Source organism: Triticum dicoccoides, chromosome 1B (assembly GCF_002162155.2).
Source record: "Triticum dicoccoides isolate Atlit2015 ecotype Zavitan chromosome 1B, WEW_v2.0, whole genome shotgun sequence".
Classification (NCBI taxonomy): domain Eukaryota; kingdom Viridiplantae; phylum Streptophyta; class Magnoliopsida; order Poales; family Poaceae; genus Triticum; species Triticum dicoccoides.
In genome coordinates, this window is record NC_041381.1 from 707,505,872 (window position 1) to 707,516,254 (window position 10,383).

General features: G+C 43.2%; 1 non-coding gene and 1 pseudogene across 1 annotated transcript; both read left to right on the top strand.

Moving 5' to 3' along the window:
• Positions 1-6,623: 6,623 nt before the first annotated feature.
• Positions 6,624-6,703, top strand: LOC119351505 (annotated as a pseudogene).
• Positions 6,704-6,894: 191 nt separating this feature from the next.
• Positions 6,895-6,969, top strand: LOC119351508. The gene has a single exon (XR_005169993.1). It is a non-coding gene; the product is annotated as a small nucleolar RNA SNORD36 (small nucleolar RNA).
• Positions 6,970-10,383: the final 3,414 nt, after the last annotated feature.

Genomic DNA, 10,383 nt, shown 5'->3' on the forward strand with positions numbered 1-10,383 from the left:
AAGAGAGAGAAAGGACGAAGGTCATCCCCTATGCTTCAGACGTAGGCTCTATAGTATGCTATGCTGTGTACCGCACCGGAAGTGTGCCTTGCCATGAGTCAGTCAAGGGGTACAAGAATGATCCAGGAATGGATCATTGGACAGCGGTCAAAATTGTCCTTGGAGTAAATAAGGACATGTTTCTCGATTATGGAGGTGATAAAGAGTTCGGCGTAAAGGGTTAAGTCGATGCAAGCTTTAACACTTATCTGAATGACTCTGAGTAGCAAACCGGATATGTATAGTGGAGCAACCATTTGGAATAGCTCCAAGTGGAGCGTGGAAGCAGCATTTACAATATGACCTAGAGATTTGCGAAGTACATACGGATCTGAATGTTGCAGACCCGTTGACTAAAACCTCTCTCACAAGCAAAACATGATAAAACCCCAGAACTCATTGAGTGTTAATCACATAGTGATGTGAACAAGATTATTGATTCTTGTAAACTCTTTGGATGTTGGTCACATGGCGATGTGACCTATGAGTGTTGATCACATGGCGATGTGAACTAGATTATTGACTCTAGTGCAAGTGGGAGACTGTTGGAAATATGCCCTAGAGGCAATAATAAATTGGTTATTATTATTATATTTCCTTGTTCATGATAATCGTTTATTATCCATGCTATAATTGTATTGATAGGAAACTCAGATACATGTGTGGGTACATAGACAACACCATGTCCCTAGTAAGCCTCTAGTTGACTAGCTCGTTGATCAATAGATGGTTACGGTTTCCTGACCATGGACACTGGATGTCGTTGATAACAGGATCACATCATTAGGAGAATGATGTGACGGACAAGACCCAATCCTAAGCCTAGCACAAAGATCGTGTAGTTCGTATGCTAAAGCTTTTCTAATGTCAAGTATCATTTCCTTAGACCATGAGATTGTGCAACTCCCAGATACCGTAGGAATGCTTTGGGTGTACCAAATTTCACAATGTAACTGGGTGGCTATAAAGGTGCACTACGGGTATCTCCAAAAGTATCTGTTGGGTTGGCACGAATCGAGACTGGGATTTGTCACTCCGTGTGACGGAGAGGTATCTCTGGGCCCACTCGGTAGGACATCATCATAATGTGCACAATGTGACCAAGGGGTTGATCACGGGATGATGTGTTACGGAACGAGTAAAGAGACTTGCTGGTAACGAGATTGAACAAGGTATCGGCATACCGACAATCGAATCTCAGGCAAGTACAATACTGCTAGACAAAGTGAATTGCATACGGGATTGCTTGAATCCTTGACATCGTGGTTCATCCGATGAGATCATCATGGAACATGTGGGAGCCAACATGGGTATCCAGATCCCACTGTTGGTTATTGACCGGAGAACGACTCGGTCATGTCTGGATGGTTCCCAAACCCATAGGGTCTACACACTTAAGGTTCAGTGACGCTAGAGTTGTTATGGGAAATAGTGTGTGGTTACCGAAGGTTGTTCGGAGTCCCGGATGAGATCCGGAACATGACGAGGAGCTTCGGAATCGTCCGGAGGTGAAGATCAGTATATTAGACGAAGGGTATTGGAGTCCGGAATTGTTCCGGGGGTACCAGGTGATGACCAGCGTGTCCGAAAGGGGTTTCGGAGGCCCCGGCAAGCTTTGGTGGGCCTTATGGGCCAAGGGGAGAGGGCACATCATCCCACTAAGGGGCTGAGAGCCCCTCCCACCCTATCTCACGTAACCTGGAGAGGTGGGGGCGCCACCCCTAGGGCAGCCACCCCTCCCGGCTTGGGGGCAAGTTTCCTAGGGGGTGGGGGCGCCAAAACCCATCTAGGGTTTCCCCTATGGCCGCCGCCCCTCCCCTAGGGAACCCTAGGGCGCCTCCCCTCCTCCCTTCCCCCTATATATAGTGAGAGAGGGAGAGGGCAGCCGCACCCTTCCCCTGGCGCAGCCCTCTCCCTCCTCCAACACCTCCTCCTCCTCCGTAGTGTTTGGCGAAGCCCTGCCGGAGAACCACGAGCTCCATCACCACCATGTCGTCGTGCTGTCGGAGTTCTCCCTCAACTTGTCCTCTCCCCTTGCTGGATCAAGAAGGAGGAGACGTTCTCAGGCTATACGTGTGTTGAACGCGGAGGCACCGTTGTTCGGTGCTTAGATCGGAATCAACCGCGATCTGAATCGCTGTGAGTACGACTCCTTCATCCATGTTCTTGTAACGCTTCCGCTTAGCGATCTTCAAGGGTATGAAGATGCTCATCCTCTCCCTCTCTTGTTGCTAGAATCTCCATAGATTGATCTTGGTGATGCGTAGAAAATTTTGAATTTCTGCTACGTTCCCCAACATTATCATATTCCACAAAATTTTAGCTCAATCCACTTATCCATTTGAGCCCGGCTTCAACATCCATATTCCTGCCCGATCTGGTACTTTGCAAAGCAAGTGCCATCCAAACTCCTCCATTTGAGCTGAAAATTTGCCATGACAGTCTCCCTGGTAGATGATCATCCTCAGCCAAAACTCCGGCCCATTGGCCTTGTAATTTCCTGTACCGCTAATCAAACACTTCGCTGCTAATTCATGTTTGAGCATAGTTCGGTCTCCTCGTGAGATTCTTCTGTTGTTATTTTCTTCCTAGCATCTACCTGGGGAGTGTCCAACCTACTAGATATGCCTAGGCTGCCCAGAACGCATGGCAACACCACGGTCACGTGGTGACCACGTGACGGACATGCGAGTCTATGCGCTTTGGAGTTGGGGCCCTGGGCCACCGTCCAAACCTCGATGTATCACTACCAAACCATGTATTTATGCTTAAATATATACTTATGTAACTAGAAATGATTTTTGGAAAAAATAAAGAGCAAACTATAAGGCAGCTGCAGTTCAAATTTGACCCGTTTCCTACTGAATCGGCGAAAATTTGTCTTTTTCACAAGAGGTGGATAAAAAATTTTGACACCCAACCATTTTGTCAATTGTGCATTAAATATGGACTAGTATTTTATAAAGTTGATTTGGTCCAATTTTGCAAAAAGATATACGATAGGTTCTTCACAAAAAAACTCATTTTGGGCACTCAAAAAATGGAAAATTGATTTTTTTGTCCAAAGAAAATGAAAAATCCATTAGGCAACATTGTTTGCCATTCCAATATGCAACCTTGCGCATAATATGAGATAATTTTAACAAACTATGCCATGAATGTGGCCATAAGATTGATTATTAGGATTGAAAGTCATGAATCTTCACTCATGATAGCTCATTTCTGAGAACACATTTTAAAAATAATTAGCATATTACAAGTTTATTATTTTTCCTGGTAACTTGGTCATATATAATCACACAATGCAAAGGTTTTCCAATTTTTTGATTTTTTTTGAATTTTTTATGCCCGTTTCAAAGTGCGGTCAAAACAGCGGGCATAACCGTTCCTAGCTAGTGGTTGAATCTTGGAAAGCTTTTTGTGTTTCTCTGATTAAATATATACTTATGTACCTACAAATGATTTTTGGAAAAAATAAATATCAAACTATGAGGCAGGTGTAGTTCAAATTTGACCCGCTTCCTACTGAATTGGCGGACATTTGTCTTTTTCACGAGAGGTGGATCAAAACTTTTAACACCCAACCATTTGGTCAATTGTGCATTATATATGGCATGTTATTTTATAAAAATGATTTGGTCCAATATTGCAACAAATATATGGTAGGTCTTTCACAAAAAAACTCATTTTGGGCACTCGAAAAATAGAAAATGAATTTTTTGTCAAAAGAAAATGAAAACTTCCTTAGGCAACATTGTTTGCCATCCCAAGATGCACCCTTGTGAACAATATGAGATCATTTGAACAAACTATGCCATTAATGTGGCCATAAGATTGATCATTAGGCTTGAAAGCCATGCATCTTCACACATGATAGCTCGTTTCTAAGAACACTTTTTCAAAATAATTACCGTATCACAAGTTTATTATTTTTCCTGGTAACTTGGTATAATGACACAATGCGAAGGTTTTCCAATTTTTTGATTTTTTTTGAATTTTTATGCCGTTTCAAAATGCGGCCAAAACGGCGGGCATGACCATTCCTAGCTAGTGGTTGAATCTTTGAAAACGTTTTGTGTTTCTATGATTAAATAGATGCTTATGTACCTAGAAATGATTTTTGGAAAAAATAAATAGCAAACTATGAGGCAGGTGCAGTTCAAATTTGACCCGCTTCCTTCTGAATCGGTGGAAATTTGTCTTTTTCCTGAGAGGTGGATCGAAACTTTTAACACCCAACCATTTGGTCAATTGTGCATTATATATGGCCTATTATTTTATAAAAATGATTTGGTCCAAATTTGCAACAAATATTTGCTAGGTCATTCACAAAAATGCTCATTTTGGACACCGAAAATTAGAAAAATGATTTTTTTTGTGCAAAGAAAATGAAAGCACTATTTGGCAATATTGTTTGTCATTCCAACATGCACACTTAGGAAAAATACGAGATCATTTTGACAAACTATGCCTTTGTTATGTTTAGAAAAATTAGAGTGGATTGGATGGACCAATGAGATGCGAGGAACCGCCTTCACGCGGATCACCAAATAGGACTCAATCTCAGCCATCCATGGCGCACCCATCCAACGTGGAGCTTCTCCCGAGAAAAAAACCCTAACTCACCCACCCAACCGCTGAACCACTCTCTCCCCCTCCCTTCGACTCCCCAGATCCTACCTCCTCCTTGCTCTCTCTCGATCACCTACAGTACCAGCCGTCGCCGCCGCTCGCCTCCATCCTCTCCCCAACCCCGGTCGGCCTCCACTCCACTCCACCGCCAGCGACAACCCAACCACTGCCACCCTCTCCCCCTCCTCTCCCCTCACCCAAGAAAGAGAGAGGGAGAGAGAGCCGATGTCCAGATCCACTCACCAAGTCCCTCTCTGTCACCGCCATCTAGATCTAGGCCGGATGATTCCAGCGGCGCGCAGCACACTCCTGTGCTCACCTCGCACCTCGCTCGATCCCGCAGTCCTCCTCCGTCTCCTCACATAACGAATAATCTCTGCTTCGGCTGGATCTCGGCCGCGTGGTTGGTGCAGGATCCGCGTCGGCGGGCATCAACGGAAACACATGGCGCACCGGCTGGACAATGACTCCGGCGTCTGGCGTCGGCAAGTCCAACATCCTCTCCCGCTTCACCCGCAATGCGTTCTACCTCGAGTCCAAATCCACCATCGGCGTCGAGTTCGCCACCCGCACCCTCCTCGTGAGTACTCACCACCATGGGCAGGCCGTCATCCAGGTCGGCAACGCGTGCTGGGAAATTTACTGCCTCGAGCACGGCATCCAGGTTCGTCATACCCCATCTCCCGCCTCTGGCCCCTTCTCATGTCAACTTGTATGCGGTTGCTCGGATGTGTTGATTGGTTGAAGAAGGTTTCCCATCGTGGATCTTCTCTGGTTTGGAAAATTTAGGCTGTAATTGATGCGCGATTTGAGCTGTGATGGGATTACTCGATTACCTTTCCGTGTAGGTCTAGTTGTTTTCACGCGAGGATGCGGCAATTAGTGTTCGATCCGCGCGACCCTTCTGAATTGGTCAGGAACATGAACTGTTCATAGTCCCTAATTTAAGCCTCCGACCTGTGAAGTTTAGTCATTTTGTTTTGTATTTTAGATCTAATATGAAATTCGAGTCCTAGGATCGTACTATTCAGGAGACATGAATACACTTCTGCACTAGTTTAGTTGCCACTTTTGTGTGAAATCTCAGATCTACTTAGGCCATTATCATGCTTTCCATGGTCAGTTTTGATGTGTTCTGAAATTATGATCTGCATCCAACTAAACACCTTATTGTTCCCTGCTGTAGCCTGATGGCCAGACGAATGGTGACAAGACCATCCGGTGATTCGCTGCTTGCAACCAACACCTAGTAAATCGGTCATCGTGGGGGCAGGGACATGAGATTCAGAGAAGAGATGCCGCTGCCTGCCTATACTAGTTCATATGTATCCAGCCGCCTAGATCTACCATACTCACCTTGTTTCACTGTGCTACTAGTAGTTCCTAGACCATTAGCTCCTTCTTGCTATTTTGCTGCACAATGCTCATTTTGCTGCTAGTGTCCATTTAGAAGTTTTTCTTACTATGTTTCTACTAAGATGATTCTGACATTTGTTTGTTTTCCTGCAGTGAAGTGTGGCTGGACGACCGAGGCTGCTATTCTGCCTTGATCTGCACACAAAGAGTTCCTGGACCTGACTTGAAGCAAGGATACCTGCGGCTGCAAGCCAACAATGTCTGAAGACAGGTGCTGCTTGCCGATGTTCTCCGCATAACTATAGGTCAGCCTATAGTTATGCGGAGAACATTGGCAAGCAGCACCTGTCTTCAGACATACACTACCATGTTTTGTTCCATAAATCACCTAATGCTCCTGTTAGTGAGATTCATCTAGTATTTTATTTTGCAAAGCATGCAATGGTTTGGAGTACTTGATCATGGCCTAATGGAACTTACATGTCGTTACTACAGCAGCTAGAAGCAATCCATTTTATTAAATGCATTAAATCTAGCTGGTCAATTGGGCATAGGAAATTTCTATAGTGATTTCTCTAAAAAATGATGGATTGGTTGGTCAGATAATGCTAAAACAACATATTCCTGAGATTCTCTTTGAGGAATACAAAATCGAGGTTTTTAAGACTGATGGCCAGCCTGTGTAATGTTTGTTTTCTTCTATACACTTGCTCCTTCCAGTAGGCATTGCAAGTGATGTGTTCAAGTGTAGTCCTCAGGTCACATTTTTTAACCAGTACCATATGATTGTAGCATACTACTAATTTTAGTCATTTAACATATTAATTTACCTAGAATGATGAAGTAGTTGCACTTGGTAGATGGGCTGAGCAAATGATGATTCATATGATTATTCTGGTACATTTGATGTTTCAAAATCGAGATTTTTAAACCTGATACCCAGCCATCACAAATGAGTCATCTGCTACTCTTGTTGTGTTGTAGTTTCTTGTGATGATTTGAAAGTAAATAGAGTGTAACTATGTTATCATGTTTTGGTAAAATAGGTGCCAACACCTGGGATCGGTTTGAGATGCGGGTGCACAAAAGGGCGTTCAACCTTGTCAACCAGAAGGTACCCGCCTCCCTCTGCTTGATCCTATTATTTTTTCATAGTTGCTGTGTATGGGTCGTATCGGGTCCTGCTCGTCGGTGATCTGATCATGGTGTGCTGAACATTTAGACCGCTGAGGCTTTTGATACGTCCATTTTGCATCATGCTTTTATATCAATATTTATTGCATTATGGGTTGTTGTTACACATTATGTCACAATACTTATGGCTACTCTATCTTATTTTTCAAGGTTTAACATGAAGAGGGAGAATGCTGGCAGCTGGGATTCTGGGCTGGAAAAGGAGCAAATATTGGAAACCTATTCTGCACAGCTCCAAAAGTCCTGAAACTCCACAAAAGTCATTTTTTGGAAATAAAAAGAATTATTGAGCGAAAGAAGTACCAGAGGGGGCCCACACCCTGGCCACGAGGGTGGGGGGGCGCGCCCACCCCTACTGGGCGCACGCCTCTGTCTCGTGGGCCCCCTAGTGACCCTCCGGTGCCCATCTTCTGCTATATGAAGTCTCTTACCCTGGAAAAAATCATAAGCAAGCTTACGGGACGAAACTCCGCCGCCACGAGGCGGAACCTTGGCGAAACCAATCTAGGGCTCCGGTGTAGCTGTTCTGCTGGAGAAACTTCCCTCTGGGAGGGGGAAATCATCACCATCGTCATCACCAATGATCCTCTCATCGGGAGGGGGTCAATCTCCATCAACATCTTCATCAGCACCATCTCCTCTCAAAACCCTAGTTCATCTCTTGTATCCAATTTGTATCAAACCCACAAATTGGTACCTGTGGGTTGCTAGTAGTGTTGATTATCCTTGTAGTTGATGCTAATTGGTTTATGTGGTGGAAGATCATATGTTAAGATCCTTAATGCATATTAATACTCCTCTGATCATGAACATGAAAATGCTTTGTGAGTAGTTACGTTTGTTCCTGAGGACATGGGTGAAGTATTGCTATTAGTAGTCATGTGAATTTGGTATTCGTTCGATATTATGATAAGATGTATGTTGTCTTTCCTCTAGTGGTGTTATGTGAACGTCGACTACATGACACTTCACCATTATTTGGGCCTAGAGGAAGGCATTAGGAAGTAATAAGTAGATGATGGGTTGCTCGAGTGACAGAAGCTTAAACCCTAGTTTATGCGTCGCTTCGTAAGGGGCTGATTTGGATCCACTAGTTTCATGCTATGGTTAGGTTTACCTTAATACTTCTTTTGTAGTTGCGGATGCTTGCAATAGGGGTTAATCATAAATGGGATGCTTGTTCAAGAAAGGGCAGTACCCAAGCACCGGTCCACCCACATATCAAATTATCAAAGTAACAAACGTGAATCATATGAGCGTGATGAAAATTAGCTTGATGATAATTCCCATGTGTCCTCGGGAGCGCTTTTCTCATTATAAGAATTTGTCCAGGCTTGTCCTTTGCTATAAAAAGGATTTGGCCACCTTGCTGCACCTTATTTACTCTCATTGCTTGGTACCCGTTACAAATTACCTTATCACAAAACTATCTGTTACCTACAATTACAGTGCTTGCAGAGAACACATTACTGAAAACCGCTTGTCATTTCCTTCTGCTCCTCGTTGGGTTCGACACTCTTACTTATCAAAAGTACTAGTATAGATCCCCTATACTTGTGGGTCATCAAGACTCTTTTCTGGTGCCATTGCCGGGGAGTGAAGCGCCTTTGGTGAGTGGAACTTGGTAAGGAAACATTTATATAGTGTGCTGAAATTTTCTGTCACTTGTTACTATGGAAACTAATCCTTTGAGGGGCTTGTTGGGGGCATCTTCGCCCCGACCTGTAGAGAAAAGAGTTGCTCCTCAACCTACTGAACCTACTGAAAATGTTTACTTTGAGATTCCTTCGGGTATGATAGAGAAACTGCTAGCTAATCCCTTTGCGGGAGATGGAACATTGCTTCCCGATTTACACCTTATCTATGTGGATGAAGTTTGTGGATTATTTAAGCTTGCAGGTATACCCGATGATCTTGTTAAGAGGAAGGTCTTCCCTTTATCTTTGAAGGGAGATGCATTGACATGGTATAGGCTATGTGATGATATGGGATCTTGGAACTATAAACGATTGAAATTGGAATTGCACCAGAAGTTCTATCCTATGCATCTTGTTCATCGTGATCGTAATTATATATATAATTTTTGGCCTCGCGAAGGAGAAAGCATCGCCCAAGATTGGGGGAGGCTTAAGTCAATGTTATATTCATGCCCCAATCATGAGCTCTCAATAGATATGATTATTCAAAAAAAAATATGCTCGGCTTTCTCTCAATGATCGCACCATGCTTGATACTTCCTGTGCTTGTTCTTATATGTTGAAGACTATTGAATTCAAATGGGACTTATTGGAAAGAATTAAAAGCAACTCTGAAGATTGGGGTTCCGACGATGGTAAGGAGTCAGGTATGACACCTACGTTTTATTGTGTTAAATATTTTATGGATACCGATGCTTTTCGTGGATTTAACACTAAATATGGGCTTGACTATGAGATTGTATCTTCTTTCTGTGAATCTTTTGCTACTCGCGTTGTTCTCCTGTTGAAGTAAAAGTAGTTGCACCTGTTACAGTTGAAGAAAAGACTATCACTTATAATGATCCTATTGTTCCTACTACTTATGTTGAGAAACCACCTTTCCCTGTTAGGATAAAGGATAATGCTCAAGCTTCAACTGTGGTTCGTAAGTAATACTAGAACATATACACCTCCTGAGAAAATTAAAGTTGAACCTAGTATTGCTATGGTTAAAGATCTCTTGGCTGATAATATAGATGGGCATGTTATTTATTTCTGTGAGGAAGCTGCTAATATTGCTAAACCTGATGCTAAGATACATAGACCGGTTGTAGGCATGCCCGTTATTTCTGTTAAAATAGGAGATCATTGTTATCATGGCTTATGTGATGTGGGTGCTAGTGCTAGTGCAATACCTTTTTCCTTATATAAAGAAATTATGCATGATATCGCACCCGCTGAAATAGAAGATATTGATGTTACAATTAAGCTTGCAAATAGAGATACTATTGCACCAATGGGGATTGTTAGAGATGTCGAAGTCTTCTGTGGAAAAGTTAAATATCCTGCTGATTTTCTTGTTCTTGGTTCCTCACAAGATAGCTTTTGTCCCATTATTTTTGGTAGACCCTTCTTGAATACTATCAATGCTAGGATAGATTGCAAAAAGGATGTTGTTACGATTGGCTTGGGAGATATGTCTCAT